At 43.6% G+C, this 23869-nt stretch overlaps 1 protein-coding gene and 1 long non-coding RNA gene across 5 annotated transcripts in view; both read left to right on the top strand.

The window, feature by feature from the left end:
- The window catches only part of KCTD1 (potassium channel tetramerization domain containing 1), a 187684-nt gene that overhangs the window by 108032 nt on the left and 55783 nt on the right, over positions 1–23869 (top strand). The gene's annotated exons all lie outside the window — the stretch shown is intronic.
- LOC147575555 (uncharacterized) lies at positions 626–4454 on the top strand. The gene is made up of 2 exons (XR_015242506.1): positions 626–2716; positions 3259–4454. It is a non-coding gene; the product is annotated as an uncharacterized LOC147575555 (long non-coding RNA).

Raw genomic sequence — 23869 nt, 5'->3', positions numbered from 1 at the left:
TTCAAGCATGTATTTTAAGGTTGAGTATTCCAGCAGTAACCCAAAGAAATTCAGAACTGATACTTTGCCACAGTTTGCTTTTAATGACAACTTTTGCTGTCACTAGAAGCCTGGCTCCTTTGGTGCCCGGCATTATTTCTTTCACATCTCGGGGACTGTGGGACCACACTGTGAATAGCGTTATACTAAGATGCACGTGAATTGTGCTTTACTGTTTGCGAAGGGCACTTCGTTCTAAGGAAGCTGTATACGGCTTCGAGTGGGTACAGTGTCGAGTGGGTACAGGGTTAGATAGATGGTGGGGACACAGATAAAGCCCTTGTATTTGGAGGACTCGTAGTCTTGTGGAGGAGGTAGACAAGGAACATGAAGAATAAACCCCAGTTGTGGGTTATGTCCTGTGATTCTCGGTGTACACATGCAAGCTGACAGGAGAGGATAGGAGTGGTCATTGTGCCCATTCTGGAAATAAGAGAAACCCTCAGAGAACTTAGGCAGTTTCTCAAGTTCACCTCCCAACAGAGGAGCAAAGTTAAAGTTCTGTTTCCAACTCTAGGTATAGGCCTCTTCTACAATGGTACTTTTTTAGCCTTAATTTTTTTAATGTTTGTTTATTTTTGAGAGACAGAGAGAGAGTGACACAGAGAATCCCCAGTAGGCTCCAGGCTCTGAGCTGTCAGCAAAGAGCCCAATGCGGGGCTCGAACTCACCAGCAGTGAGATCATGACCTGAGCCGAAGTCGGACACTTAACTGACTGAGCCACCCGGGCGCCCCTGAAAACTAAAAGAATCTTAATGTGATTTTGTGGTTTTGGAGTTGCAGGAAAATAAAAAGGAACATTCTGGATTAGGGTGAAATAGAATGGCTCCGTCTTCCAAATGTCAGCACACTCTCTAGATGACAGTGGCCGAAAGCTGTAGTTGGATGATTGACTTGGGGGTCTTCCGAGGAGCCCTTTGTGCAGCGGTGGAGGGCCGGCGGCTGCTCATCAGGTCTGACGCTCACTGGGGCCAGGGCGCGGGCTCTGTGACCTCCTTCACTGTTCTCTGTGGAGGTTGACTTGCCCCCCAAGGCCTTCAGTCTTTCCCACTTCACTCGGAGCACTTAATTAAAAGAAAAAGTGAGCCCAGTTCTGATGCAGAGTTATGACTAGTAAAAAGAACCAATAAAAATGACTATAAAGGGCCTGACAAATAGAAAATGTTTAATAATACTAAGGCGCTTTATGGAGCAAGGGTTTACCTCTTGGCACAGGATGACAGGCGTTCCTGCAGAGGCTTTTCCCTCGCTGCTGCTCTTGGCAGGCAGTTCTTGCCCGGCTGGAACAGGCGAGGGAGACGGGTTCTGTCAGCCTGGGGTCACCTGACTTCTTACTGCAAGAAGATCGCAGGGAAGTGACAGCCCGCTGACATGTGGCCCTTTTGTTGGTGACAACAGATAACATGAGGGATAAAGGACACTTAGGTGACCCAGGAGCAAAAAGGAAAACAAGAATGGGACACACAAAAAGGAAAAAAAAAGGGAAGGGAAGGGAAGGGCTAAGGAACCTGCAGTCTTACAGGAAGTTTGGGGCAGAACTGACATTCTCTATCAGTTCCAATTAGACTTACCAAAGAATAGACCAAGTTAGAGTTAGGAGAATAACTATCCTGAATGGCCTTGGGAAAGTTACTTAGTTTCTCAACTGTTAGAGGGGTAATACTGTTGTGAGTAGTAAAAGCCCATGGTATGTGCTCAATAACTGATAACTTTGTTTAAAAAAATTCTGTTGGTTAGAGATTATTGGAAAAGTAGAAGGATGGCAATAATTTACAGCTGATCCTCGATATTCTCTTAATTTTTAATTTTTTGAAGATTTCATTTTTTAAGTAATCTCTATGCCCATTGTGGGACTTGAACTTACAACCTGAGGGTCAAGAGTCACATGCTCTACCAACTGAGTCCGCTAGGTGCCCCCTCAATATTCTCTTTTAAAGCTAAGACAGAGGATCCAAAAAAAAATCGCAAAGTATTTATAAACACAGGTGAAAGGATGCAAACACTCAAAAAACCCAGTTGGAGAACCCACATCTGTGCTAGGAATAAAATAATGATCATCAAAATCATAAAAATGAATCATAAAAACTATAAAGTTCAGGGAGAGATAGATACTAAATTCTAGATATCCCTGTTTGAGCCAGTGTGTAACTCACTAAAATGTAAACATAAAATTAAACTTTCAAGCTTTTATTCTCTTTTCATTTATATCATGAAGAAGATAATTTAAATATACTTTGTATAATATGTCTAAAGGATTAATTTTGGACTAACTTTCAAGTAGGTTTTAAACAGAAAAGTTGAAATGAGTTGTAAGTATTGGCAATATGTCTTCTGTATTGAATACAGTTATCCATCTCATTAAAAAATACACCATTTGCACCATTTGATTTTTCCTAATTATAAGCATTGAATTTATAGAAACTGATCTTTTTTTTTTAAGTTTTTTTAAATGTTTATTTTTGAAAGAGAGAGAGAGAGAGAAAGACAACAGCAGTGGGGGAGGTGCAGAGAGAGAGGGAGACACAGAATCTGAAGCAGGCTCCAGGCTCTGGGCTATCAGCACAGAGCCTGACGTGGGGCTCGAGCCCACAAACTCTGTGATCATGACCTGAACCGAAGTTGGATGCTTAACCAACTGAGCCACCCAGGAGTCCCAGAAACTGATCTCTTTGAGAGGTTTATTTTATTTTTAGAGAGAGAGCGCGCATGAGCAGGGCAGAGGGGCACAGAAAGAGACAAAGACAGGGAGAGACAGAGAGAATCTTAAGTAGGCTCCGTGCCCAGCATGGAATCTGACTTGGGGCTCAATCCCGCAACTATGAGATCATAACCTGAACTGAAATCAAGGGTCCGACGCTCAACTGGCTGAGCCACCCAGATGCCCTGAAACTGATCTCTTTTTATTTATAATTTTCACACCAGTAAAGCATATTCTAAGTTTGTTTGGATAAACGAGTATCGTAATTCTCTAGAATATATAACTAGGCGGCGCCTGAGTGGCTCATTCAGTTGAGCATCTGACTCTTGATTTCGGCTCAGGTCATGATCTCACAGTATGTGAGTTCGAGACCCACATGGGACTGTGAGCTGACAATAGGGAGCCTGCTTGGGTCTCTCTCCCACTCTCTGCCTCCCCTGCTCCTGCTCTCTCTCTCTTTCAAAATAAGTAAATAAATAAAATTTTTAAATGCTGCATTAAATGTTTTTTTAAAAAAGAGTATATAACTAGGATCTTTTAAACTTTTATCATTGAAAATAATACATATGACCAGATGATAAATTGCAGGGTTGTTTTTTTTTTTTTAATAGCTTAAAAAACGTTCTCATGGCCGCTTGACAACCAGAAAATATCTCCTCCAGATGCAATAAAGAATATGAAACTTTCTGGCAACGTGTTACATAGAACAGTGGCACTCTTTGTGTTAAAGTGCTAATTTGAGAGAGATTATGTCATTCTCTTAACTCTCTTTTCCTGCTTGACAAATAAAATCCTTGCTCAACTGACATAAATCATGAAATAATTCACATTTTACTCTGAATTTAGTTTAGGAATGAAGTCAGTAAATACTGTCCACATCATGAAGTATGTGTTAGATAATTAGCCTTCAGAGCATTGCTTACTATCAGGCCAGACCTCTCATTCCTGAAGAATTTGTCGCCATGTTTGAACAGCTAATGTATATGAATAGCATGTTACTGTAAATACACAGTTACTCAGTGCACATTATCCCATCTAATCCTCATGACGGTGGTATAGCTAGAGAGATTCATGGCCTGCCCCAGGAAGGACAGGCAGTAAATGGCAAACCCAGGACTGCATTCCAAGCGTCTCACTCGTCCATTTATTCAGCACATATTTACGGAGCACCTAGCATGTGCTGATCACGGACAACCCAGTAAAGAGCAAGACAGAAGGTTGGTCTCATTTTTCATGGACTTGACCTTCAAGTGGGAGTGACATCAAAACTAATGAAACTATCATGAATATAAACTGAAGTGACTGGGCAGCTACTGTCTCCCTCTGATGGGTCCCCTGCCCCCCATCAGCTGGGTTGCTCCCATACAGAAGCAGGCCACACATACTGGGCACTTGTGCGAACCTTATTGCAGGTGCGGCTCTGCGTGAACCCAGGGCAGATGGAGCTGTGACTGGCCGCGCCCACGCTTCCAGATAAAGATGCTCACTGTTGGGGCGCCTGGGTGGCTCGGTCCGTTAAGCATCCGACTTCGGCTCAGGTCATGATTTCACGGTCCATGAGTTCGAGCCCCGCGTCGGGCTCTGTGCTGACCGCTCAGAGCCTGGAACCTGTTTCGGATTCTGTGTCTCCCTCTCTCTCTGCCCCTCCCCTGTTCATGCTCTGTCTCTCTCTGTCTCAAAAATAAATAAACGTTAAAATTAAAAAAAAAAAAAAAAGCTCACTGTTGGATGAGCCACATCAGACTTCAAGTTTCCCTAGTGAACTGTCAGGGGAAGGACAATGAACTATAGCACAGGTGTTAGCATGGTCCATTTCCTAAGAACTCAGAGTGGATAACGCCTCTGACCACCTTAGCCTATTAGGTAGGATGAGGAAATGGAGGCCCAGGGAGATTGAACGGCAGACTCTGGTCTCGAGTCAGGCATTAGTCCTGATTTATTTATTTTTAAAAATGTTTTTTATTTATTTTGAGACAGAGAGAGAGAGAGTGCGTGAGCATGGGAGGCAGATAGAGAAGGAAATACAGAATCCAAAGCAGGGTCCAGGCTCTGAGCTGTCAGCGCAGAGCTGAACGCGGGCTCAAACCCACAAACCGCGAGATCATGACCTGAGCTGAAGCCAGACGTTCAACTGACCTAGCTACCCAGGTGCCCCAGTCCTGATTTATAGGCTCAGAATCTCTTTCCTGGTGGACAAAGCCCCTTCTCCTCACTTGCTGTAACCTTTATGACATGATTGCTTCAGACTTTACTCGGTTCATACTGACGCTGGACATGGCTCTCCCATGTCACCCAGTGCGGCATCAGCTGCTGAGGGACTGAGGTCTCTCTTCCCCGGGCTACACACTCCCCCAGACTGCCTCTCAGAATAGGTCTGTCGGAAAATCTGCTTTTCTCCCCATCCTGCAAAAGAAAGCACCTAAGGTATCACTAATATTTCAAAAGAAAATATTAACACAAGTGGGCACTTGCCTGTGAAACCCTTAGTCCATACTTGTGGTGCTGAAGAATCCTGGGATTAGCACCTGAGAACGAGAGATGAGCTGGCCCAGCTGCTGGTTAAACTAAACCGTATCCTAACCTCACTGGCCGTTAATCAGCTAACTCACCTAAACCAATTTACGAGAAGCCCTTCCTAATAAGACAGCTATTGCAGGAACCCCTGGTCAGGTGACCCTTGGAATCCCTTCTCTCTCCTTCCTGTGATTGCACCCTTGCAAAAATACCTGCAAATCAAATTTTTACAAATCAGATGTTTGCAAATTAGATTGCAGTTTAAATGCATCGAGGGAAATTTTGTTTTAGAGCCTTCATTTCTCCTTGATGTGAAATCCAACATCGGGTCGGGCTGTTTAGACATACCTTGGTGTAGGGATAGTGCCTGTTGCCATTTCTGCTTTGGGGATTTATATTTTAAGGATGTGTGGATATATCTTTTTACAGTATCCAACCTAATGTGATGTATAAAGTCCTATATCTGACTTAATGTATTTCAACCTGCATTTGAAATTTTCTAATTAGTTTTGGGTTATTTTATCTTTTATTTGCCGTATGCAGAGTAGCTGCAAAAAATAATGGCTGAATATTTTTAAGAGTGAGAGTTAATATTTTCATGATTTTTTTGTTTGTTGTACTCTTTAAATAAGGTCCTTTCCTGGAACATTGTCTCATTTGCTCCCTGCTTTATTCCCAATGCCTGGTACAGTGGTTGGCATGTTCTATGTACTCAAAAATATTCATAGAAATGAATAAAAATATTTTATGCTAACATTTTAAGGTTAATTGATAATCTTTGCCCTCTTAGCTTTGAGCAGAAAGGATTTAAATGTTTCACCTTCATTTGAAAAAATGAAGACAAATTCTTTAGCTGTGAAGGTTAGAAACAGAAAGTTCCTCCAATAGCACATTAAAAAACCACCTTTCCTTAAACATTTGTTGCACACCTACTGTGTGCCTCCCACTGTGCTCTGAGGATCAGATAGCTAAGACAGTGCCCCTGAAGGTTAAGTCACGTTCTTTTGCTATGTTCCAAATTTAATTTGCCCTCTTGTATTGACTTCTTAGCACATTACGGGAATCACATACACCCAAATCATGAGCCAGGCAGTGCTGGCCTCACCGATGTGTGGGTCTAGCTGGCACCGTTGTGCTCTGTGGGGACGAGGGAGGGACAGCTTTGAGATGGACTTTGCCAAGGTCACCAAACCTGGACGTTGGCCTCTTCTTCCGTGCTTCCGGTCTGGACCAGCATCTTTCACCTCTGCACTTCTGGCCTACTCAGTTTGTCTTTTCTCTCCTTTTTTCCTTTCCCCATCTCTCTCTTGTCCCCTCTGCCTCTCCCTGGCTCAACCTCCAACCCCATAACAGATAAGAGAAACTCTTTTATGAAGGCACATAGTTGATTTCACAGAATCATGTCATCTACTGTGGGATTTGCTCACATTATAAAGATGACAGTAGCAAACTGAGAATTTCTTAATGGAACTGCAACTTCAGGGAGTCAGTGTTACGGTTCGGGTTTAGGGAGAAGAGTTGCGTTCACTTGCTTCTATGTCTGTCTGGCCAGCTACGTTGGGTTTTTTGGTTATTTACTCTCTTTTTGCTTTCCTAGTGTTAATTCTATTAATATTAGAATGTGTCATATACTGTATTAGGAAATACCAACGATCATTGTTGTTAGCCCGATTTTACTTTTATAAGATTTGCTCATGGGCCCCAGATGCTTTTTTTGAGTGTTCTCAGCTACAGAATATAAAATCAGCCCTCTCAAGGTTATTTAATATCATTTGGGAATTTTTATCTATTCCGGTTTTAGGTACAACCTCCTTGGGTTTTATTTTCTTTCAAATTTAAAGAATGATCTTAGAGGATCAAGTACAGTTAATAAAAAGATACAAATCTACCTGTCTGTTTTAACTTTTTCTTAGTACTGTTTTTCCACTGGTCTGTTACTTTTGGTTCTTCTTTGGGCTTTACTCTTTGTTTTCACTTCAAGGGGGGCACAGAGAGAACAGAGAAGGGAAGGAGAGACATGGTAGAGACGAAAGTGCTTCGCAAAGGCCTTGAGGTAGGAAAGAGCATGGAACATTCCAGAATATTCTAGGACTGAAAGGAAATCTTTGGGCTTTGACCATAGAGGGCTTTGAGATGGGGAGGGGTGAGAGAGAAAGCTGAAGTGTTCTTGGCAAGGACCTTATGTGTCTGGGCCGTGTTAAAGGTTTCAGACCTCATCTTATGGCCTGGGCAATTATGGAAGGGTTTTACGCAAAGGAGGACAGGGTCCAACTTTTTTTTTTTTTTTAACAAGTTCTCTTCAATCGAGATGTGGACCATGGATTGCAGAGGAAATAGAACAAGGGTGGACAGAGGAGATGGTGCCTAAGAGCTAAAATAGTAGTAGTGGGGGGTGGAGAGAAGCAGTAGATGATATTTGAGAGGTAGAATCCACAGGGCATGGAGACTGATGGAGGGCCAGGGGACAGAAGGAGTTCCGGTAATGGACCAGGCTACCAGTGGTGCTATATCGGAAGAGGGCCCACAGCAGGAGGAGCCCTGGGGAATAGGGTGAGTTCTGCTTTGGAGATGTTGAGTTTGAGAGGCTCATGGAAATGTTGGATAAGTGGGTAGGTACCAGATCTGGCAAAAGTCTAGGCCGGGGGGCAAAACTTCGAAGTTCGTCAGTTTATAGATGATAATTGAAGCCATTGGGGTGGGTTGTTTTGCTTAAAAAGAAATCTAGTGGGACAAGAGACAAGAGCCTCAAGACAGTCAAATATTCACCGGCAGAGCAGAGAAGGAATGGGTTGCTGGCATAGAGCCACAAGGCTGTATCAGGAGCCAAGGGAGCCGGTGACTTTGTTAGTGTAGCTGTGATTTCAAGTACGATGGGGCTCTGGCTTCTCTACAGGGAGGCTGTCTCTGCAGAGCAGTTTTATGGGTGGTGAGCAGAAGCCCTGCTGGAGTGATGGGAGGGCGGGTGAGAGGCCAGGGGAGGGAAACAGCCCCTGCTTTCAGGTCTGACTGTCCAGGAGAGGGAGGGAGCGGGAGAGTCAGGGCTGGAGATCTGCTGGTGGACTTCAGATTTTGCATGTTTTTAAGATGGGAGAGACCCAAACATGTTTACATGCTGATGGGAAGGAGTCCACAGAGAGCAAGACGAATGACGGGGTGGCAGGATCCAGGATCCGCAGGATGGGTGGAGGGGCTGGCTGCCTTTCAGTTGTTTTGTTAATACTTCCATGTGCTTTTCTAAAATCCCTGACAGAAGTGACTGACCTAGGGAAGACTGCTGGGGAACTGTAGCCTCCCTTCCGCTCCCCCGCCCCCAGCCCTTAGAGCCCCCTCCTCCTGCAATGTGCTCCCTGGGGGGTGTGGATTCCTGGTGAGTTAAGGGTTCCAGCTTTCCACCTAAAGGGCAGTCCTCACTCACTTCCCCTTTAGGAGGAGAACTTGGACATCCTTTATCCTTTGTATTTGAATGGAGTAATTGATAAAGCGGAGGATCAAGTTCAAGATAGAGCCCCATTTTATTGAAAGGAAAGCTTCACAAAATAGGAACACTGTACGAAAATGTTTCTCAGACCAGGGAGGCACTGTAGGAGTTGCATTCTGTACGGCCAGTGTGCTGGGTCTCGAGTTTCTTGGAATTCAGATAGGCTCTCCTTAGCATCACTTTAACTGATTTTAAGTACTGTGCACGTATGCAGAGACAGACAAGTTTTAGACTCCGGTCTGAGTTGGGCCTGAATAAAGTAGGTGCCCAAAGGAAAAGACTTTATTTGCTGGCTTTTTCTGAGGGGCGGGGGGAGAATTACTATTATTTGCCAGCAGTGTAATTTTTAAACTTATTTTTCTTAATTATTGAGCTTTATTTACTAGAGCCGTTTTAGGTTCCCAGCAAAATTAAGCAGAAAATCCAGAAAGTGCCCGTAGATACACCCTGTCCCCAAGAAGCGTAGCCTCCCCGACTGTCAGCCTCCTGTATCACAGTGATGCATTGTTATAATTGATGACCCTGCAGCGGTACCTTCTTAGCACCCAAACCCCACGGTTTATACTTGTGCACATTCTATGGGTTTTGGCAAATGTCCAAGGACATGTATCCACTCTTGTGGTATCACACAGAGTAGCCTCATGGCCCTAAAAATCCTGTGCTGCACCTGTTCATCTCTCCCTCCCCTCCATTTATGTATTTATTTGTTGGCTTGCAGTAATCCTCTTCCACGTACACGTAAAAAATTTGTTTTTCAGTCTCTCCTTTCTGAAGATCTTGATAGAACCCTAATAATAGCTTTGTTTTGGTTTGAATACTTTTGTACACAACAGAAAAATTCAACCACTGACCTGGAATTTGAACTTTAAAGCAAGAAGGCATCTAATTGCAGCCTTTTTCTTCTCTCTGTAAGTATTCCCTCCTCTGCACTGCCCCCCCCCCCCAACACTTCTGTAGTTAACATTTCAACAGAAGCTGTTTTTTTCTTTTCTACTTTGAGGGAGGGATGGAGGAGAGGGCAGACCTGCCCTTGACCCTCGCCTCCCAGCTCACTGTGCAGGGCAGTCAGCTGAGCACGTGTTCTTTGTATTCCTATTTGGCCCCTCCTGGGCGTTGCAGAGTACCTAAAGAGCCTAGAAGGAGAAACTGTGGCTCTTAGAGGTGCTGACAACAGTGTTCTCAGCAGGGACTTTAAAAGAAAGAGGGAGAAAGGTACTTTGGAGATTAAGGGGTTAAAACATTAGCATTCTGGGCTCTGCTGTTTACTCATTGCTGCTTTGTACAGAAAATACGTTGCTTTAAAGCCTAGGAAAACTGGCAGTTGTAAACTCTGCTGTTTGAAAGTTGTTGGGAAAGATCCCCATGCGTGCATGGTGGTTTGGATTGAATATACCAATTCTTCAGCCCCCTGCCCATCAGCTTTCCTCACGCATACTCTTCCCCATTTACCAAGCCTTTATCCCGCGTCTCCTTTCCAACATGTTTCTGGATGTCTTGAGGGACACAGTAGGAAAGCAGGCATCCCTTTTCAGACTTTACTCTGCACCATTGTCCTGACCTTTTTCTCATTTCGCCAGTACTCATATTTACCTAGTATTTTTCTATTGACTGTTTTACACTCATCCCAAGTGATAGTCGCCAGGAAATCACAGGTTTGATGTGCTATCTATATTTTCTAATACTGTACTTCCTAAAACACACTTGTAAGTATTTAGAAACAAAATAGTCATCCCGGTACCACCTGAAATAATCCTGCATCTCCATTGTGATGCGTGTCCTGCTGTTTGCTGTGTGGAACACCAATGTAGACCACAGCCTCACAGAGCTGGAAGGAAGCCCCTAGATCTCCTGAAGCTCGTGAGTTGAGGCCCAGGGAGGTTTGTTGTACATTCGAGACCCCATTTCCTTCCTTCCTGGGTACCCAGAAATGTCAAGGCAGGATTGCTCCCTTGCTGGTCTCTTACAAGTTTTTTATGCATTTTTGTATTTTCTTTTTCCCCACCCAGAGGTAAATGCTGGTAAAGATGGGTCCCCTGCCTGCAGGATTGTGTAACCTGAGGGCTGCACCCTGGGGATGGGGGCTTAGAGAGATCTAAATAATTTGCATATCTCTCCATCACTCTTCTTTAAACTCTCACAGCACGTCCTGCGTATGCCCTGGAAGTGTGCTGTCCCCCAGCCTGGCAAGGTCCAGGCCCTTCTGGAGTTTACACTGGGGGGCAGGAGGGGGGGAATGAATGAGAGGAACAAAACAGGGAAATAGGTAACAACAAGGAAATGTCATATAGTAGTAAGTATTCTGCAGAAAATGGAAACACAGGGACCTGACAGGTTATTTTGGGAGAGTGGGGCTGCTTAGGTGTGGCCTTTAGGAAAAGAAACCTTAGGGCATGAAGGGGCCCAGCCTGGGAAGAACAGTCCAGGCAGAGGGAACAGCTCATACAAAAGTTTTAGAAAATCTTTGGAAATCCCAAGTCAGTTCGGTTTAACCCTGGGGTGCAAAGAAAGGAATGAGGTGGTTGGTTGGACCACACCGAGGGCGATGGGGAGTTAGGACACATCACACTTGGCAATCCTATCCCAGAACTTAGCCCCGGCATACCGGACCCAGTGCATTGTTACAGTTTGTCTGAGGCCTGAAACAGGTTACTTTTAATCTCTTAACTACATTTCACCTGTGAGGCAGCGATAATATTAGCAAGGGGAATGTGTACCACACCTAGCACAGTCCTGGGGTGCTGAAGCATCCGCAGGTATCTTCCTCCTAACCCCTAAGGCCTTCCTTGAAGGTCTTATCAGTAAAGAGAGTTCCATTATCAGGAATAAGCCAAATTAAAAAAAAAAAAATTTTTTTTTAGTGTTTATTTTTGAGAGAGAGACAGAGCATGAGCAGAGGAGGGGCAGAGAGAGAGACAGACAAACAGAATCTGAGGCAGGCTCCAGGCTCTGAGCTGTCAGCACAGAGCCCGATGTGGGGCTCAAACCCACAAGCAGCGAGATCATGACCTGAGCCAAAGTCGGACACTCAACCCACTGAGCCACCCTGGCGCCCCAATGAGCCAAAATTTTTTAAGTTGGTGTTTGGATAATTCTGCCCTTTGCTGGACTCATCAAAGGAAGGTGCTGGAAACTGGTTACTGGTAGTGGCTGGGTTTTCTAGGAGAAAGATTTTAGGGAAATGAACCCTTGATATTTAGCATTCTTTCCAGAGGACCTTTTTGGGTGCAGTTTATCCAGGTAGTGAGATCAAGGCATCGTGTCACAAGAGAAGTAAAAGTTGCAGCTCGAACAAATACCCCTGGAAGGGCATTTGTGGTTTTGTGCCTTCAGATTTTTTCTTTTTCTTTTTTTAAAATACTTATTTTTGGAGACAGAGAGAGAGAGAGTGCACAAGCAGGGGAGGGGCAGAGAGGGGGCGGGCGCAGCGGATCGGAAGCGGGCTCTAGGCTGACAGCAGTGAGCCTGATGCAGGGCTCAAAATCACGAACTGTTAGATCATGACCTGAGCTGAAGTTGGATGCTCAACTGACTGAGCCACCCAGACACCCCTAGATTTTTTTCTAATTTAAAAATGTTTTATAATTAACACATATGCATGTTAAAATTTTTAAATAGACCATTAAAAGGGATTTTCCCTCCTATTTCTGACTCCCAGTTCCATTTTCCTCCCTAGAGACAACCGCTATTACATTTTCTGATGAATTCTTTTGGATTCAGACATTTAATATGCATATTCAAATGAATTTCATGCATCCCATATGATTTTTGGAAGGCAGAGTTTTCTTAAATGTTTGGGTATATGGTATGTGCTCCAAGGTTTGGTAAGACTAGGAGAGTATATAGAGATAAGGTGGGATATCATGGGGATATTGATCCCTGGATGTGAGTGAATTTGGGGGCTCACAGCACAAATCACTGTTAAGAGAAAAAAATAAAAATCATATATGCTATTAAGTGTAGCTAATTCTGTCTGTAGGGACAGAATGTTTTGGAAATCAAATGGGACCTTGAATATTCTCGTTTTGTGTACTTGAGGGGATTCTTTTGAAGTCTTTTCTTCTCTCTATGAAGCCTGAAAGTGATTGGGTTGTTTGTGGGCACCTTCTTCTTGGCGTGCCTAGTAGGCAGCTGTGGCCATGAGTGAGAGTGGGCACTCGTGGTCCTGGGAGCTGTCCCCCATCAGCAAGCAGGGCCCCCTGATGGAAAGCTGGCAGTTGCTGCCAGCGGGGTCCAGCATCCTGCTCGAGTTGTTAGAGTGGGCTCCTCACCTCCAGGTAGGTTCCTGAGTGCACCTCCTGGATGGGCAGGGGCAGGGTACCTAACAAGGTGGTCTCGAGACATTTGCATTAGAAGCCCTAGGTCACAGCTGAGGAGCCCCTGAGTTAGCACCTCCCTACCCCACCCCTGAGCCACTGTTGCAGCCCCCAAATCCCGTTGGTTCAGTGTTCCTGGACTGCAGACTGCAGTCTGTTCTCTTCTTGGAGCCACTGGTACTGGCTGGGTTTTCTGGTGAGTGTGTCCAGACCGTGGGACCCAGGAGTGGTTCTGAATGGCGCCAGCCAGCATTCGGCCACCTAAACCTTAATCCTTGCAACACAAATTGCATTTTCCAATTTGCAAGAAGCTGCTAGAAGCTTTCCTTAAGTGAGCAGAGAAGAATTCACAGTAGATTAAAGGAGACTCTCCACCACTATTTTTCTAAACTCAAAAATTGTGTTAAACAATAAGATTTTTCACAAAACCATGCAAAGCTTGCCTTAAGGTTATGATTTTTCTGATTTCAACGTCCTTTCACAGATGTTTAACCCTTGCAACAACCGTTGAGATAGTAACTTTGATTATTATCCATATTTTATGGATGAAGCAGTTGAGTCTTGTAATACACAGATCCATGGCAAGTTCAAGCAGAAAGTCAGTCATTGTCAAGGGGCACCTGGGTGGCTCAGTCAGGTAAGCGCCTGACTTCGGCTCAGGGCATGATCTCACAGTTCATGGGTTCGAGTCCCGCGTCCGGCTCTGTGCTGACAGCTCAGAGCCTGGAGCCTGCTTCGGATTCTGTGTCTCCCTGTCTCTCTGCCCCTCCCACCTCCCCCCCTCCCCCCACCCGCTCATGCTCCCTCGCTCCCTCTCTCAAAAATAAAAATAAACATTGTGCACAGCTGACTTTCCCCAAAGTAAGTGAGGGGAAGGAAGCAGCAGTTCTGCAGTAATAGGTGTCCAAAAACTTGAGTTCCCACTCAAGTAAGTTTAGGGCTCAGTGCCATCGGTCGGAAGCCCAGATGAAGAAACCTGTTTAACTTGGTGTTTCTCGAATTTATTTGATCATTAACTTGCCACCTTCCCCCACTCGGTAATACTTCTCACAATATTTTAGGAACACAAATCTACGGCAGTATCAGGAAGAAATGTGATTTTTGAGGGGCTTTAAAAAAAGATACACCTCTGTAAGGTTACTTGTACTCTTGAAAAGAATTTTCGCTCTAATACAGAAACTGCAAAAGTTACCGACATGGCTGTCAGCCACTAATGCTATTTGCAGATTCATGGAGCCGTATACACGGCCCTGCGGGAGATGCTTAAAATCTGCTTTAGGTCTTGGCCATTCACTGGCATTGTGACTTGGCCAAATTAGTTAACCTCTATGAACCCGTTTCTCTCTCTGAAAACGAGGTTATATTAATTCTTTGTGGTCATGGCAGAGATTAAATGAGATGACTCACGTCAAGCACTTGGCACAGAGTCTGGCACACAGTAAGCGCTCAGAAAATACGTTTATTATTAGTTCACGAACGCCACGCAGATTTGCTTTTCAGCAGACTTTGGTGGATTCTGTCTTGGGGATAGACGTCCTCGAGATTTGATTAATGAGAAACTTGAAACTTGGCTGAAGTGTCCAATACTAATGTAACTGGAGAAAAAAAGATGGGCCCTATTGTATTCGTTTCCTGGGGCGGCCAATAGCAAAGTACCAAAAACCAAGTGGTTTAAGCAATGGAAATGTATTGTCTCACAGCCCCAGGGGCCAGAAGTCCAAGATCAAGGTGTCCGCGGTTCGGTTCGTTCTGGGGGCTGTGAGGGAGTATCTGTTCCGTGCCTGTCCTTGCTCCTGAACGCTCTTCGGCCATCTTTGGCATTCCTTGGCTTGTAGATCCATCACCCTGATCTCTGCCACCATGCCCACATAGCATCCTCCCTGTGTGCAAGTCTCTCCTGTTGATAAGGACGCCATTTGTATTGGGTTACGTCCCTCTCTACTCCCTTCCGACCTCGTCTTAACCAGTTATACATGCAGCCAACGATTGTCTCCAAATAAGGTCATGTTCTGGGGTACTGGAGGTTAGGACTTCAACCAATGAGTATTTGGGGGACACAACTCAACCCACAATAGTGATAAAGTAAATCAATCCAAATGAAAACATGCAAGAGAAGAGAGACTTGGTTAAACATCCAGTTGTAAAATTTTGTGCTTGTTTTTTTTTTCTTGAAACTACTTTTTTTCCCCCAATCACTTTTATGGAGATAATTTACATACAACAAAATGAATCAATTTTAGGTGTAGAGTACAGTGAGTTTTGACAAGCGTGTATACGTATGTATCCACCACCCCAATCAAGATCTAGATAATTCCCATCATCTTAGAAAGTTTCCTCCTGCCACTCCCCAGTCACCCCCTTCCCCGTCACCACCTTCACCCCCAGCTTCAGCCCATAGGCAGGTACTGGTCTGCACCCTCCCACTATAGATGAGTTGTAATGTATCTTCGCTAGCGTTTCAAACAAGTGAATACATATACTAATTATATAGCATATGTATTCTTATGTCTGCTTTTATTATTTTTTTAAATTTATTTCACTTTTTTAAAAAGTTTGTTTTGAGACATATTTGAGAGAGACAGAGACAGCACAAGTGAGGGAGGGGCAGAGAGAGGGAGAGAGAGAGAATCCCAAGCAGGCTCCGCACTGCCAGCACAGAGCCTAGAGCGGGGCTGGAACTCACGAAACCGTGAGATCATGACCTGAGCTGAAACCGAGAGTCGGACGCCTAACCGACTGAGCCATCCAGGAGCCCCTGTGTGTGTCTGCTTTTAAAGTGAACCATTAATCCACAGGAATCTAGTATAGAAGTTTTTAGTATTATAAATCCAGCTCTTAAAATCCTATAGCTAGATGGAGTACAATTTTGATATATCTTTTCATACTATTTTTTAAAGTTTATTTATTTATTGTGAGAGAAAGAGAGCAAGAGAGAGAGGGAGGAGTGAGGGGGACAGAACAGGCTCTGTGCTGACAGCAGAGAGCCCCACGTGGAGCTCAGATTCACAAACCGTGAGATTCTATAACCTGTGCTGAAGTCGGATGCTCAACTGACTAAGCCACCCAGGCGCCCCGATAGATCTTTTTTAAAAAAAACCAGTTATTTCCTTACTATGCCTATAGCCCTATTTTAGATACCTCATATCCTCATGAAATCCTGAGATCAGGTTTGTGAGGTAAGTATTCTTTTCACCACTTAATAAAAGAGGCAAGTTTCTTTGGGTATTTAAGTCGTTGATTAGTGCTACCTGGAAAATGGGTTTCGCTGAGGGAAGGTGAACTTTTTTGCCAAGATGAGAGCTTTAGAAGACTGGAGTATGCTATAAAAATGACATTGTTGGTGAAATGTTGCAAGGTCATTATAAAGATTAGATGAGATAGTGCATTTCAAGAGTTGAATGTGACCGGGGCCCGGCACAGCAGAAGGGCCCCCAAGACGTTACCCGTCATTGCTATCATTAGCAGACTCAGAGACTGTCACAGCTGGAGCCCCTGGGTGATAATCCAGGCCCAAGCTCATCCCCCTTCCAGGTCCTGGGTGGCCCAGCCTCCTTTAGGGAGAGTGGCCCCGGCCCCTTCCTCCACCGCCTCCCCAGCACACTGCCACTAACGTATAAGCTCTCCTCTGAAAAGAAGAAGGTCCCACGGGAACTAATGTGGGCACTCTTCTGAAGGAGTTCAGCCTCCTCACCTTATGGCGGGAGAAGGTTTGACAACCTGGGGCAGCAGGCGTGTGCGGGAACACTCAAATCCAGCTTTCCAAACTCCCAGCCTTTGGGAAATTAAAACAAGGGAGATGCCAGCCCGACGCCGAGATGTTTTCATGTCGTGCCAGTTAGAAGTGGGGCTTTTTTCACCATCTCACTGTTTCCAGTGGCAGCCAGGCAGGACTAAAGGTTTACAGGCATAAATTGAAAGGTAACCACCTTGCAGTTTCGTGTTTGGGACACACTGAAAACATTTTAGAGCTAAAATATGGAATGGGCAGGCACCACCTTTCCAGTCATTAGTTTTCTCTTGTTTTCATTCTAATTTGTCATTATTTTTCTCATCCCGTATCCTTCATAACACTTTTGAAATATGTGTTGAGTTAAGGTCAGTTAGTGTCTGTGTTGACATCCACCCCAAACTAAATCTCCAAATTATCTTCATATAGATCTTGAAGAGGTAGTCATTTTAGCCTAAGTGGCAATTAAAAAGCAAGAATTATAGTTAATAACCTCATGGGGGGGGGGGTACCTGAGGTCTTCTGTTTGGGAATCTTAACAAATGCTATTCGTCATCAATAATTGAGGTGGGATATCATCTGACTTCCATTTAGTTTTACAAGGTGACACAGGACTCCAGGTCTCTCTGGGGAGGTGACAAAAAGAAAATAGCTGGGCACATACATGTATTGAACCCGTGCTTTCCAGCTACTCCTCAGCGGGGCCCTGAGCAAGCCTCTGAGTCTCCCTTGAGCCTCAGTTTCCCTTTTTGGGGAAATAATCACAAACCAGTTCTTTTCCAGCCCTGAGTTCATCTGTTATTCATTATCAAAATATTAATGTGCAAATTCTGTTTTAGAGCTGCTAACTCAAATACGATCCTGTGTTGTGGGATTAACATTAATTTAGTTAAGCGTATTGTCAGATTTGACACGGAGGACATATTCATGCTAATTAGGACAGGTACAGTGAATAAGCTCCTGTTAGAGCTGTCTCATTAAGACTGAATTGAATTGATTTTGATGCTTTCTTACAGATTTTTAAATTAAGAGTAACAAACGACCACAATTGCTTCCGAAAGTATAGGCTTTTTACCTAGAATTGCTATAGTCCCTTTCCGCAATTATTTTTTACATTTCAAATATGCTAATTCCTTGCCACCTCCTATCTTTGTCTTTATTATCATCCAACTAAATTACATTAGTGCAGCTGAATATTGCTTAATATAGATTTAGAGAAGTGGTAATCACTGCTTAATTTCTTTAACATTTTAATTTCCATATACCAACTATATGAAACAGGATATCAAGTACATTATTAGTAGATAAAATAATTCCAGGGATGGGATTTATTTTGAGTCTTAGTTTGTATAAATGGTTGATTGAATATTATTAATACTGAAATCATCTTCTCCAAGTGATAATAGGCCAGGAAGGTAAGTGCCTTTATTCTTGATTTCAGTTGATTACCTTTTAGGATTTCCCTTAGAAGGCCAGTGCGTTTTCAAATGTAAAGATTTAGAACTCATTTAGTTTGTTTTAATAAAAAACACTTTTCCAAGGAATGCTAGACTGACCTAGAAACAGGGAGCTAACATTTTTGTGTCAGTCACACACCAGAGTCTTTTCTGGCTTATTTGTCATATTTCAGAACTACAGAAAGGAGGCATGTTTTGGATCTCGAGGGCACTTCTGCTCACGTGGGGATTCTTTAAGCAGTGGCCCTCCAAGGCCATCATCAGGCTCAGGACCTTCTGAAGATGTGTGAAAAGCAGTGACCGTGAGATTTAATGTAATGGCCGGGCACATTTTCGTTCACCCAGTGTCTTCATCAAGATAGATGTTGTACTTCAAGAAATTTGAGAAGAACGTAAAAGCAGGACAGAAGGGAATTACTACTTATTTATTCTTGGTGGTCAGCAATACCAAAAGTTCTTTGATACACATTATGCGTTTCAGATAATGTGTATTATCTTTGCTAAGTTCCAGTTTCCGGATGTTTGTGCAGCCCTTCATAACACATAGTATAAAGTAGGCTGGGATTTCACAGCAAGGTGACAACCACTGGACAATAGAGAACAAATAAGAATGGTTATATAAGCAGCTTATGTGTAGACCTGTATTTTGTAAGTATACCTTAGAAATAATCATGAAATCCTTTAAAGACTATTTTTAATGTGTATTCATTTTTGACAGAGAGAGATAGAGCGTGAGTGGGGGGAGGGGCAGAGAGAGAGGGAGACCCAGAATTCGAAGCAGGATCCAGGCTCCGAGCTGTCAGCACAGAGCCCGACGCGGGGCCTGAACTCATGGACTGCGAGATCATGACCTGAGCTGAAGTCAGACGCTCAACCGACCGAGCCACCCAGGCGCCCCATTCATGAAATCCTTTGAAACTAACAATCATCTTTTATAAAATCTTTAAAACCATTATTAGGAATAGTAGCTTGCTATTTATTTATTTATTTATTTATTTATTTATTTATTTATTTCAGGAACAAGGTAAATGCTTTTTATAACTTTCTACTCTTTATGTGAATTACGGATTTTTTCACAGTAATCACGAAAGGTGTTGTTAATACTATCTTAAAGATGGAGAAACCGAGGGGTCCCTCGGTGGCTCAAGCATCTGACTCGTCATTTCGGCTCAGGTCATGATCTCATTGTTCGTGAGTTTGAGTCTTGTGTCGGGCTCTGTGCTGACAGTGCGGAGCCGGCTTGGGATTCTCTCTCCCTCTTTCTCTGCCCGTCTCTTGCTTGCATTCACCCATGTGTACTCTCTCTCTCTCTCTCTCTCTCTCAAAATAAATAAATATTTTAAAAATGGAGGGACTGAGGCATAGAGGGTTAAATCACACAGCAGGCATGTAGTGGACTGAAACCCAGCACGCTGGCCCTGGAGCTCACGATTCCATTCTGCCTCCGTATACCATTGCTAAAGTGCTAGTAATATTCTTCCAAATAGAATTTATAAAGAGCGGCTGTCAAATTGTTAAGATTATACCATAAAATATTTTACTTCACTTAAAAACAGTATTACTTGTATTACAGAATAAATGTCCACCTAAGTTATTCTTAACGTCTCTCCTGCTCTCTGTGCTGAAGTGACATGTGGCTGTATTGGTGCATTGTGTTACTTGAAGGGTTCTGCCTGTTCCAGCCCCGGGTTAGCTTTCTGTTGTCTTCCCTTCTGCTCCCTATTCTCTCTAAGAAGGTGTTTCTAACACTTTAGATGGTTATTGGAGAGAAGAGAGAGAAATCGTGTGGAGGAAGGTGGAGGATGGAGGGGGCTTTCGTATACCCACCTTTTGCATTCTCTTCTGGAGTTCACTGTCCCGTTCTTCAGCAAATGTTTACTGAGTGCCTACTGAATGCCACGCTCTAGCTGCTGGAGACTAGGATGCAGGGAACAGAACACCGTTCTGGTCCTCACCAGCCTGCAGTCTGGTTGATTTCCAGGGGTAGTTCTGAACACATTTCATTTGTGAAAAGCACTTCACCTGGTTTGCTGCGGTTTGACGCTCTTGTCCCGGTCGGCCGCCTTTTCATCATTTTTTTTTAAACCTTGGCAACACCAACACCGCCAGCCCTGGCAGTTCCTTGGCAAGCCCTGAGCTGCTCAGTTCCTCGTGGCGCAGGTATTTTTACTGTGCAGTATGACCGCATCAGGCTTCTGTATTGGGAAGAATTATGCGTTTATTTCCACAAAATCCCTGTCACCTCATCAGCATTTAATGTTTCCTTAATTAAAATTTGTGCCTATTTAATGCCACGAGATTGTGGGTTTTGTTTATTTTTTATTTGATGGATGGGATGAGTAGGTAACAAATCAGAAAAGCGTTTGAGGGCCACCTGCCCCAAAGGAAAAAAAAATCAGTGAGGTCGTTTACTGGAAGCTCAGCGCTCAGTTGTAGCACCTTATAGACTTGCTTTATCATCGTCAATACTGTTAATTCATTTTCTACTGTGTGCAAAAATTTTAAAAAAAAGCATTTCATTAAGTACTGTGGGGGAGTTGATAGGAAAAATAACTAGGTAGCATTCACCCCCAATTTCATTCTGATGGTGTTTGCAGGGCTTTAATTGGTGCCTGGGATCTTCCATTCCATGGGCTAACCCATGTATCCATGGGCATGTCTATCAGTGAACTTTCCACGTGGGTGAAGGATCTACATGGTTCTCTAAAAATTAGGCTTCAGCCCCACAGTCTTCGGAAGGAAACAACACATAGAGGTATCCTTCCAGTTTGTTATAGAGAGGACCGCAGCAGATTGCCAGACCTGGAGAAAAGCCTTTAAACCCTCCCCAAATTTCCTGCACAGCTACCCACGTAGAGGGACCAAGTAAGGTCCTAATATGGAATCAATAAGAGGATAAACAAGATGGGCAGGTGTTAGAAACTGACCTCCTGTCTATAGATAAGTAGATTCCTGGTTGGGAAATGAGATAAAACCAGTCTGGTCCACTCCACTCCCCACAACACGCAGGCTTTTCTTCCTCCTCGCTTTTCTTGTATCTCCTGTATTTTCCTTTCCATCAATTTCTCTTTCCATCTGCCTGCTGCATCACTGTCCCTTTCTCACCTCCTGCCCCTTTCTCTTCCTTCGAATCTTCTCATTTCTTCTCGGCCTGACCTCTGTCCCTGTCCTGCTTCCCTAATATGGACCGCTTTTCTTTATGCACAAAACTGCATTTACCCATCTCACTCTGCCACCTCTGTGGTTGTCATAGCATTGCAGGCTGTGTCTTGTGGTTAAAGAACCATCTAATAAAATCAAGCTGGGGCTTTTAAGAATACCAAAGGCATTCTGCTGCCCGTTTCTCTTCCCTCTAGCGGAAATGCTCCAGTGCGTCTGCTGCCACAGGAAAATGAAAGGCCTGTTTTCAAAGTTGGATCCAGGTCCTAGTGGGTCAGACACTCCCAGATTGCCCCAGAAGGAGACAGCACATTTGAGACAGGAGAATGCAGGCTTAGAGCCCCGAATATTTTGCTTCTGACTTTGAATCAACTACTTTTCTTTTTTCTTTTTTTTTTTTTTTTTACCTTGGGCTGTTAATGTAAATATTCCTACCTCAGCTTCCTTTACAGAAAACAGTATGGCCCTTACCCTCCTCCCCCTCTGGACCTTTTGGAAGGCTGTGGGTTATGATTGTTCATAAGGCCTTTGGAGTTCTAGGATCTCACAGATAACTGCTTCGTATGCATGGGGCACTAATGTAAATTCCAGGTATGATTTTTGTTTTTTCCTAACACATTTCCATTTTTGTACCAAACTTTTCTTGCCAATCAGGTTGATCTTTAAAAAAGTTGGTTTCTTGTTTTTTTTTTTTTTTTTTTTTTTTTTTTTTACTCTTGTTGGTGTTTATTTTAAGATACTTCTCCAAGAACACAGATGTCTCCTTTTACAGTGTGAAAATTGTAAAGAATAGCTCATCGCAGTAAAGTAGCGAGGAGGATGACTGTTTGGCTGCTGTCTTTACTGCTCATTCCCCTTCTTCCTAATCTGTGTTTTCAATGCTATCTTCTCTCCCATCTGCTGCTAAGCAGGAAGTTTCATCAGCTGATGTCCCCTCAAAAATATCCTGAGACACGAGGGTGCTGTGCTCATACCAGGCTTAGTGGTTCAGCTATGGGCACGGTTGGGCCTCTTGGCCCCTTAGTTGGCTGCTGGCCGACCCATCGTTGGCCACCTCGCAAGGAGCAGAGCCAACCAAGGTAGCCCGTTGAGTCATCCCTACTTGTATTCAATACCAGTTCCCACTAGCAACTCGAACAGAATGACAAGACTAACAACCAGGGTGACTCAAACATCTGGAAGGGGGTCAGTCTACATCTTCTCGTGGTAAAGATCCCACCTGCGGATTTCAACCAGGAGAAGCATTTCTGGCAAACCACTAGACCTCTGGAGTGCCTATCCATGTGACACACCACCCTTTCGTCTTGGTGTGCACACAACGGGACTGCTTCCTTCCATCGCCCCCCATTTTTTTGTTTATCACCCAGTACATCTTTTTGAAAAGTTGACGCTGATTCTGCCTATAAGAGAGTGTTACTTTATTAAAAAACATCCATTTTCTATCACTTATACAGTTGTTTTCTCTTCCGGAAGGGGATCTCAAGCTGCTTTCAGACAGCTGTAGTATTTTAGAACAACACGAGATGTAAATAAATAAACAATAGCCCCATTAGATGGCACCAAGTAAAGAATGTCTGAAGTAGGCATTCTGTTCATTAAGCACCATATTTTATTGGCTATTTCCTCCTGTTGGTGAAGGCAAATAAAAAGCTGTAGTGATTAAAATTTAATCTTCCTAATCAGCCAGAGCAAATGCTGTGACTGTTAAGGAATCTCTCTGTGTTAGCTTCTTTTTTTTTTTTTTTCTTTTTTCTTTTGCATTCATGCTTTAGGAATGCCTTTCATTTCATGACCGGTTCTCCTTGATTTCAAAGAAGATTTGAATTCCAATTCTGACCTCCTAAAATGCTAGCCTCCTTAAGATACTTGAATCTCTATGGCGGATAGTTTTTAAAATTACAGCGTAGTAAGAAATCAGGAGTTAAAAAAGCATTCTAGGCCATCTGGTCCAACGGTATATATTATCAATGGGAAAACTGAAGCCAGGTAGGTGGCTTGCCACGGTCCCTGTCCCTCTTCAGTGACGTGGCTTGGGCTCTCCTTTGTCCCATCCTCTAAAATATGCTGAGTTAAGAAACGTTTGTCAGCGTCAGTAGAAGTACTGCAATGGTTCCCTCTTTTAAAAACTGATTGGGTTGGGGCCCCCGGGTGGCTCAGTCAGTTGAGTATCTGGCTCTGATTTCAGCTCAGGTCATGATCCATGCTGGGTGTGGAGCCTGCTTAAGATTCTCTCTCCCCCTGCCCCTCCCTCCTGCTTGTGCTCTGTGTCTAAAATTAAAAAAAAAAAAAAATTAATTAAATTAAATAAAAATTAAAAATAATTGTGCCAGAACTTAGTATGATCCTTGTAACATGGAATTACTAAGTATAAGTGTTATTTAGCAGTAATATACTCTGGATTCATAAAGCCAAGTGCATGCCTTGCTGTACCAAAGTATTGCTTGCCCTCAAAAGGATTTGTTGAAGAGGGTCAATAACTCGTT

Source organism: Puma concolor, chromosome D3 (genome assembly GCF_028749965.1).
Source record: "Puma concolor isolate L17-30 chromosome D3, mPumCon1.1.hap2, whole genome shotgun sequence".
Taxonomy (NCBI): domain Eukaryota; kingdom Metazoa; phylum Chordata; class Mammalia; order Carnivora; family Felidae; genus Puma; species Puma concolor.
The sequence above is the reverse complement of the archived record's forward strand: the minus strand, read 5'-3'. Positions and strand labels throughout refer to the sequence as shown.